Source organism: Chlorocebus sabaeus, chromosome 16 (genome assembly GCF_047675955.1).
Source record: "Chlorocebus sabaeus isolate Y175 chromosome 16, mChlSab1.0.hap1, whole genome shotgun sequence".
In the NCBI taxonomy this organism is placed as follows: domain Eukaryota; kingdom Metazoa; phylum Chordata; class Mammalia; order Primates; family Cercopithecidae; genus Chlorocebus; species Chlorocebus sabaeus.
In genome coordinates, this window is record NC_132919.1 from 49260560 (window position 1) to 49269389 (window position 8830).

At 50.2% G+C, this 8830-nt stretch overlaps 1 long non-coding RNA gene across 1 annotated transcript in view; it reads right to left on the reverse strand.

The window, feature by feature from the left end:
* The window catches only part of LOC140708773 (uncharacterized), a 34719-nt gene extending 26146 nt beyond the window's left edge, over window positions 1–8573 (reverse strand). The window contains exons 1-3 of the long non-coding RNA XR_012088975.1: window positions 8306–8573; window positions 5895–6063; window positions 4352–4634 (exon numbers count right to left, since the gene is read on the reverse strand). This is a non-coding gene — a long non-coding RNA (uncharacterized lncRNA). The remainder of the gene's footprint in view (window positions 1–4351; window positions 4635–5894; window positions 6064–8305) is intronic.
* Between the last annotated feature and the right edge of the window lie 257 nt (window positions 8574–8830).

Genomic DNA, 8830 nt, shown 5'->3' on the forward strand with positions numbered 1-8830 from the left:
ATGCATCAAAGCACAAGGCCAGGGGGCCGAGAAGACAGCCAGAGAGGACCAGCCTTTAATGAGGGCCCAGAGGCTGACAGGGGTCTGGCCACCACTTCATGTGGGTCTACCCACACCCAACTGGGGCACAAAACCTTTGCATAAACACCCCACGAGGAGGAGACTCTGCAGCTGCCCCCTCCTCAGAATCCCGTGTGTTCCCATCACCTGCAGCTTCCATGGGGCCTGAGGATGAGCAAGTTGAAGAGCCGGGATGCGGGGAGCAGTGTGGAGGGGATTTCCCTTTTTGTCTCTGGCTCTTTCTCGAGGGTCTTGGGCAAACAGGAGGTGGGGAGAGCAAGAATTAACAAACTTTTGCAGAAGCCACCACCTCAGCCTCGGTCTGTGATTCCTAGCGCATCTTGGATAAAATAGTCTATCAAAGAGAAAACCAGCAGAGAACCACGAACAGGCTGTGGACATGGCTCCAGTGACCACAGTCAGAGCAGGAACAGCGGCAGGCTGCCTGCACTCCAGAGCAGCCAGAGGCTCGGATGGTTCCGCACACTCCACCTGGTTCTGAGTGTTGTCATCAGGTGGAAAGGAGTGAGAGAAAATCCTACTTGAATACAGCAGAACCACATGGAAAAACTCAACTAGACCCCAGGACCCTGCCAAGAACTGTTGCCCCACTGTGGACCCAAGAAAGAGAGGCCAGTAGGGTTTTGCTTTGTTTTGTTTTGTTTTTCCAGCAAATAGACATGATGGCAAGTGTCAGTTGGTTCTGGAAATTCCTTTCCTCCTGAAAGAATGAATAAAAAGACAAGGAAGGCCAGGCACGGTGGCTCATGCCTGTAATCCCAGCACTTTGGGAGGCCGAGGTGGGTGGATCATGAGGTCAGGAGTTCGAGACCAGCCTGACCAACATGTCAAAACCCCGTCTCTACTAAAAATACAAAAATTAGCAGGGCATGGTGGCGCATGCCTGTAATCCCAGCTACTCGGGAGGCTGAGGCAGGAGAATTGCTTGAATCTGGGAGACAAAGGTTGCAGCAAGCCAAGATTGTACCACTGCACTCCAGCCTGGGTAAAAGAGCGAAACTCCGTCTCAAAAAAAGAAAGAAAAAAAAAAAAAAGACAAGACAAGAAAAACAATAAGCCCATGGAAAAAAGGTGACACAGGACAAGGAAAAAGGAACAGAACTTTGCAGACTTGGAGGAAGCACAAATTCTACACGAGGTCTGGGGAAATTTTAGGAAGTTGTTTGATGTGAGATGCAAGAAACATGGTCTCGGTGAAAGAGAAATCAAACACTCAAAGCCAGAAAGCAGCAGAACGGCCAAAGGATTCCCGACTCTTGTGACACTCATGGTTCTGAGAAAAGAGAAATGGTGCAGGTTGACGTCATCCTAGAAAGCGGAGAAGGGAGTGGAGCTGGTTTGGAGCGTACATTTGATATCAGCCGTGAGTAGGCATTTTAAGTGCGGCAAGCGGTATGAGAGGCTGGGCTCCTCACTGAAGGGGAGCCTGTTGCAGGGTTTCTGAGGGTGGATGTGGCAGGTGGTCGTGGGAAGCACCTGCAGGGGAGGGGGGAAGTGGGACACGGAAGGTGAAGCAGCCTCCAAAGGGTGAGATAGCAACATGTCGCCTCCGAGAGAGGACGGAGCTTAATCCCCCTGCGGAACTCTGAAAAATGGCGTCCTTGTGATACGCCTCAGAGTTATCTCACCAGAACAGCAAGAAAAATGAGGTCTTTATTCACTTACTCCCACCCACCAGTCACTGGATCAGGGCTGCTCCCTGGAGGTGCTAATTCCTTGGGGCTTCCTAATTCCTGCTGTCCACAGGCCGAGAGAACTCCTGGGAACAGAGGGCCTCAGGCAAGGAGCCTCGATGCAGCCATGGCTGGGGACCACACCGGTACGTCAGGGCAGGGGCCATGTCTCTTTCAACAAGGGTAGGAGGAGTGGCCAGAAGAAGCATGGGCAGGACCAGGAACATGAGCTCCACTGAGAAGATGGTGCTGGGGGAGGTGGGATGTAAGGGTGAGTCCATAGATCGGAATGCTGTTTGTAAAAACTTGGCCTCAGCCAGGCATGGCGGCTCACACCTGTAATCCCAACACTTGGGGAGGCTAAGGTGGGCAGATCACCTAAGGTCAGGAGTTCGAGACCACCCTGGGCCACATGCTGAAACTCCATCTCTACTAAAATACAAAATTAGCCGTGTGTGGTGGCGCATACCTGTAGTGCCAGCAACTCAGGAGGCACGAGAATCACTTGAGCCGGGGAGGCGGAGGTTGTAGAGAGCCAAGATCACGCCACTGCACTGCAGCCTGGGTGACAGAGTAAGACTCCGTCTCAAAACAAAACAAAACAAAAAACTCAGCCTGGACCAGGCACAGTGACTCACACCTGTAATCCCAACACTTTGGGAGGCCAAGGCAGAAAGATCCACTGAGCCCAGGAGTTTGAGACCAGCCTGGGCAATGTAGGGAGACCCTTTCTCTACAAAAACATTTAAAAAATTAGCCAGGCTTGGTGAGTCACACCTGTAGTCCCAGCTACTCAGGAGGCTGAGCAGGGAGGATAGCTTGAGCCTGGGAAGTGGAGGCTACAGTGAGCCATAATTGCCCCACTGTACTCCAGCCCGGGGACAAAGTGAGATGCTGCCTCAAAAAATAAATAGACAGATAAGTAAATAAACAAATAAATAGCTGCCTAGGCAGTTCGGACTTGATATGCAGGAGTTGGGGCTCATGGCACAGCTTCAAACAGTCTCTTGGGTTGGTTCTTAAACAAGGGTGTACTGGCTTGAATTGTGTCCCCCCAGAATTCACGGTTCAAGGTTCAGAATCTGTGAATGTGGTCTACTGTGCAAATAGGGCCTTTGCAGGTGTAATGAAAGTTAAGATGAGGTTCTACTGGATTACAGGAGGCCCTAAATTGGATATGACTGGTGTTCTTTGAAAACAAAAAGAAGAGAAGACACACACACGCGCGCACACACACACACACACACACACACGGAGGCCATGTGAAGATGGAGCAGATATCAAAGGGAGGCAGCTGCAGGCCAAAGGACACCAAAGTTGCCAGGAGGCCCCAGAAACTAGGAAGAGGCAAGGGTTAGATCCTCCCCTGCAGCCTCCAGAAGGAACTAATCCTGCCGACCCCTCGATACTGGACGTCTGGCCTTCTGAACTGTGAGAGGACACGCTTCTGTGGGTTCAAGCCCGACAGTGTGTGGTACTTGGCTACAGTAGCCCCAGAAAACTGCCACAAAGGGTTAGGCGAGGAAGACCAGGCTGAAGGCCCGTGGGAACGGGCTGGAGGGAGGAAACCCAAGTCGCGGAACTCCTACGATGCTGGTCCTTCGGGTCTCAGGCAGAAAGCTGTTTCCCCATCAACGCCAACCAACTCTTCCTGGCTAAGTCACATAACCCTGCCATATGCTCTCACGCCTATCCTCTTGCCTGCAGCATTTCTGTGGTTTATCTGGGCAGGGGCTTTGGGGATGATACTGAAAACCACTTTGGAGGGAAAAAGACGACAAACAGGATGACAGATAATGTCTAGAGTTTGAAGGAGTGGGGACAATGAGTGACTCCAAGTCTCATGACCTAAGAGTTGAGCTGCTACTCTTTTTTCTTTTTTTCTTTTCTTTTTTCTCTTTCTTTTCTTTTCTTTTTTTTTTTTTTTTTTTTTTTTTTTTTTTTTTTTGAGATACAGTCTCCCTCTCTTGACTAGGCTAAAGTGCAATGGCATGATCTCGGCTCACTGCAACCTCCACCTCCCAGGTTCAAGCAATTCTCCTGCTTCAGTCCTCGAGTAGCTGGGATTACAGGGGTGCACCACCATGCCCAGCTAATTTTTGTACTTTTAGTAGAGATAAGGTTTCACTATGTTGGTCAGGCTGGTCTTGAACTCCTGACCTCAGGTGATCCACCTGCCTCAGCCTCCCTAAGTGCTGGGATTACAGGCAAAAGCCACCTCTCCCAGCCTGAGCTGCTACTCTTAACAATGTGGTCCATGTCAAGGAAACTGTGGGGAGAAGTGGAGGGAAGGAGAAGAAAGGTGATGAATTTAGTGTCAGTCCTGTAAGATTTAAGACCAGGGCCCACAAGGAGGGAGAGAGTTAAAATCACCAATGGCTTTTGAAACAAAACTAAATACTATAACAGAGCAAATCGCTGCTGATGGGTAATCCAACTTAGAGACTCTGAGTGGTGAATTTATAACCTAAACAAGCATCTCCATACATGCAGCATGCTTCCTCTCCCCTTGTCTAGCAAAAGACGCAGTAGGTGCTATCGCTTCTCTCCTACGCCTCCTGGAAAGCACGTGTGATAAGAACTAAAGAGATAAATACCTGAACTGTCTACTTGGGCGCCCTTCATAAACACAGATAAACAAGCTGTGCCCCTTCACTCTTGAAGAGTCACTAATCTGGGCAGATCTGCCCAACTTCCGCATCGAGAATGTTCCTCTTTGGGCATGATCCTCTCTGACAGCCACACCTGTTGTTCTCAAGCCACACCATCATCAAACACTGCAGGTATTGGTCTCCGAGACTCAGCAATGGGACAGACAGGCTTAAACAATTCCCCACTGATGCCAAACACTCGTTTCCTTCTCCAGCGATGTTGGGTCATCTGTGGGACAAACATGGCTTGTTATCCTTAGAATGATATCACTTCAGAACTGGAAAGTGCAGGCCGGGCGCGGTGGCTCACATCTGTAATCCCAGCACTTTGGGAGGCCGAGGCAGGTGGGTCACCTGAGGCCAGGAGTTTGAGACCAGCCTGGGCAACATGGTGAAACCCCATCTCTACTAAAGATACAAAAAATTAGCTGGGCGTGGCAGCGCACTCCTGTAATCCCAGCTACTGAGGAGGCTGAGGCAGGAGTATTGCTTGAACCCGAGAGGCAGAGGTTGCTGTGAGCTGAGTTCTCACCATTGCACTCCAGCCTGGGTGACAGAGTGAGACTCCATCTCGAAAAAAAGAAAAGAAAAGAAACACATATGTGGTTATCGTGACTGAGTGGGTCTAGTGTGTAGGGATCAGGGCACCCTACTACTGGCTTCTAGTGGGCAGGGATCAGGGACACTGTTAACATCCTACAATGTTCGGGACAGGCCCTCACAACGCAGAATTATCTGGTCCCGTATGTCAACAATGCCACTGCAGAGACCCCTGCCCCAGAGGATCATGGGGTATTTACACTTATGCTGCAATAAAATCTGCTGAAATAACTGTTTGTACAAAAGAGGCTCCATGGTTCGAGTATCGCTTAAACCACATCCACGGCCTCTGGGGCTCCCTGTTGGTAGAGCTGGCTGTGATGGGAATGATGGGAAGAAGGGAGTGGACTTGGAAGAGCTTTGGAAACAAGTGGCAAGTTCCAATTCCTGCAAAAGAGCTGCAAAGAGACATGGAAAGTTTGAGGTGCCATCGAAGCGAGGATGGAGTGGAGCAGGTGGGAAACCTCGCTGTGTGGGCTGACCTTTATCATTCTGTTCATTCGAGATTTTCATTTCAGCCACGGTGTGTCGACCCCAAAACAGAGGGGGAAAATGGAGCAGAAATATTACACAAGACTCCAGGCTGATCCCTGCTTCTCCCCACAGGAGTGGGGAGGGCCCTGCCAGCAGGTCCATTTACCCAAAGAGCACAAGGCCCCAGCCTGCCGGTCTCCCTGTACCCGAGGGGCAGTCGGTACGCATCCGGGGCCCTGCCGAGAGCGGGTCTTGGCGGAGTGGCAGCTCTTCCTCTTCCTCCTTTGACAGCCCCATTCAAGGGCATTAAAAAGAAGCTACCAGTGAACTTCTATTTGACTCCATTACCTCACTGGCAACCTGCAAAATGCCAAATGCTGCCTCTTGCCTTGGGGGAAGTGATTTTGTCTCTTACCCGTGAATGTCACCACAGAAGCTAACTTCAATCCCCAGTGATGGATTGGCTTCTCCTCCTTCAGCACAACTCAAATGCCAGGCATGAAACACAAAGGGACTCACCTCTGCCTCTCTCTGAGCTCTGGGATTTCTTTGGTATTAAAATCACAAGCTGCCACTTCCATAGCCTGAAAGAGACATAGAAAATCATTTATTTGGGGGAAAAAAAAAAAAGCTTAACTATGATACATCCATACTATAAAATACTATGTAGCCACTAAAAAAAGGATGTATTGGAGACTATTTAAGGAAATGGAAAAATGCTCACATTATGATGATAGCTTAAAAAAAGAAAAAAAGCAGAATACAATATGATCTCAAGTCTGTAAAGATAAACAGAGAAAAAAACAAAACAAAACAAAAAACAGAAAAAGATTATCTTTTATCTCCAGACAGGAAAACTGTAGATACTTTATTTCTTCGTTCCTTTCTATATTTTTCAATTTTTCTACATGAGAATGTATTACTTGGCTGATAGGCAATTAAAAGTTTGTTTTCAAACGAAAGCATAAATCATTTTACTCTCTTCAGACTCGGAGTAAGAAGTGACATCCCCACAAGAAGAGCCCACAGCTGAAGACACCAGCCACCTTCTCCCCCAATTTACCCCAAAGAACCTCCCAAAACTGGCCCACAGACATCTTCAGGGGTCCTCCTTCTGGTAGAGGGAGTGGGTAGGAAGGGGTACGAATCACAGCACGACTCAGTGTCACAAAACCAGAGATACAGAAACAGCACTTAACTGTAAGAACCCATTCCAACCACAAAGCAAGAGCCACCCACCCTCCAATAAGATGCATTCTATTCCACCAACTTTGACACCTATGGAACTTTCCAGAACCCAGCTGTCCTTGCAAGATGGTTCCAGACCCAGGAGCATGTCTTAGACCTGATACCAGAACTCAGTAACACTTCTGGGTATTCTGTTCCTAGGGGCACTTGACTGAGGGGTGCCAGCCAGTCAAAGTGGCCCAGACAGGAAGGAAAAAAGGCTGCCAGGAGTCATCCCTCTCCAACCCCAGACCTTGGGCTGTGAGCATGGGAAATCGTCCGCTGTGTCCTCACCACCCTCGGCTCTCCCATCATGCATGAGAGCATGCTGCGGAGGCTGGCAGGTGGGCCGTGGCCACGGACGCTGGCCAGAGGGTGGGAGATTACACTGCAGGATTATTTCCCCAGATCCACTCATTCCACACCCACTTATTGGGCACCTGCAGCCTATGAGGCAGGGTGTGCGGCAGGCAAGGGGGCAGGATAATGCATACCTGGGCACCATCTGTCTTTAACACAGCAGTTCTCACCCTGCGGCCGCATCAGCCTCACCTGCAGGGGTTCCTTAGAACCTGCCTCTAGCTCTGATTCAGTAAGTCTGGAGTAGGACCCCTAAATTTTGCATTTTCCACAAATCCCCAGGTGATGCTGCGGTTGTGGCTCCTGTCAGGGGACCCTACTTGGACAGCCACTGAGGAAACAGCAGGGAGGAGGCAAGGTTGAAAGCCATCCGCTCCTCCTCCCTATGGAAACAGACACAGCATGCAGGATGGCAGGACACGGGCACAAATGCAGACGGGCACCAGCCTCGCCGCCTTTTGGGTACAAAGCTGACTCGGCTTATGTAAGCAGCCCAGTGCCTGCAGAGGGCGAATCCCTCCTCTCGGAAGCCTGTCTTAGACGGAGGGGCAGGAGGAGGGCATCGCTCCAGCCCCTGGTCCTGAGCTTTTGTTTCTCAGGGACATCTGTGCCCAGAGACGGAGCCATCTTCCAGCCATCTCGTTGGAAGCCAAGTTGCCCCAAGACTCATTGGAATTCAGCTTGCTTATAAACACCTGGAGGTTTTGAGATTATGCTGAGGTCTGGGGCTCGGGGATTTTGCTTGGGGAGTTTATCAGAGTTAAGTCGGTGTAGGCGAAAGGTGGTGGATGCGCCTGGTGGGGGAGGTGGCAGGCATCAGTAAAGTGAGCGCATTATTCACACATCTCCTTCCACCAGAACGAAAGCTCCCCTTCCACTCACCAATGCTTATCAACACCCTTCGATTTTTTTCATCCATTTTTAAAGGAGGCAGAAGGGAAAAGATCATAATTTTTAATTAAGAAATTAAGCCATCCCCTTCCTAAATATTCAGTGCTGCATTTATCGCCTCGAGGAAGGGGGAGGGGAGAGTCCAACCGTTGCAGGAAAATGGTTTTCATCATCCGCAAAATCCGATGCCCAAAATAGCCCCATCGTTGCCCTGGCAACTAACATTTGCTCCCCCTTCCCCCTCCTCCCCGATGCCTTTGCATATTGCTGCATATTTCTATCATCTCTTTCCAGGCACAGTTCATAAACACGACGGCATAATAAAGAATGTTATCACCAATGACTTACAGCCCAGCTGCGCCCGGAGAGATAGGAAGTGGCAAGCAGATACAATTTCATGCAGCGAGGGCAACAGAGTGATTGGGTGCCCTTCAAATGTGATGCCACTTCTTTAAGTCAGTCCAAATTCAGAAATAAAGTTGGTCTCGCCCTTTTCCTGGCCGCCATCGGCAATTGCATGCAGGGATAATGCCCCGGAGTCTCATTAGGGCTGGAACGATCTTGCCCTGAAATGGGGATTATTCCAACAGCCTCCTTCGCGGCCCCGCTCGGCCCTCGCCTCCCCTCCTCTCCCTTGTCAAAGGGCGGAGGCCCCGGGATGTGGCCTTTTTGAATTAATTATCCTCTCTTCCCAAGGATTACTTGGACTCCCATGGCTAGGGGCAGTGGGGGTGGGGCAGGGGCTGCCGCAGATGAAGATCCGGGAAGATTTTCCACATCCCAACCCCCCTCCTTTAGTTTCAGGGGGCGGCAGCGCTAACTGCGGGGTCTCACTCTGCACGGGGTTAATGCAAGGAGACAGGGCACTCTCTA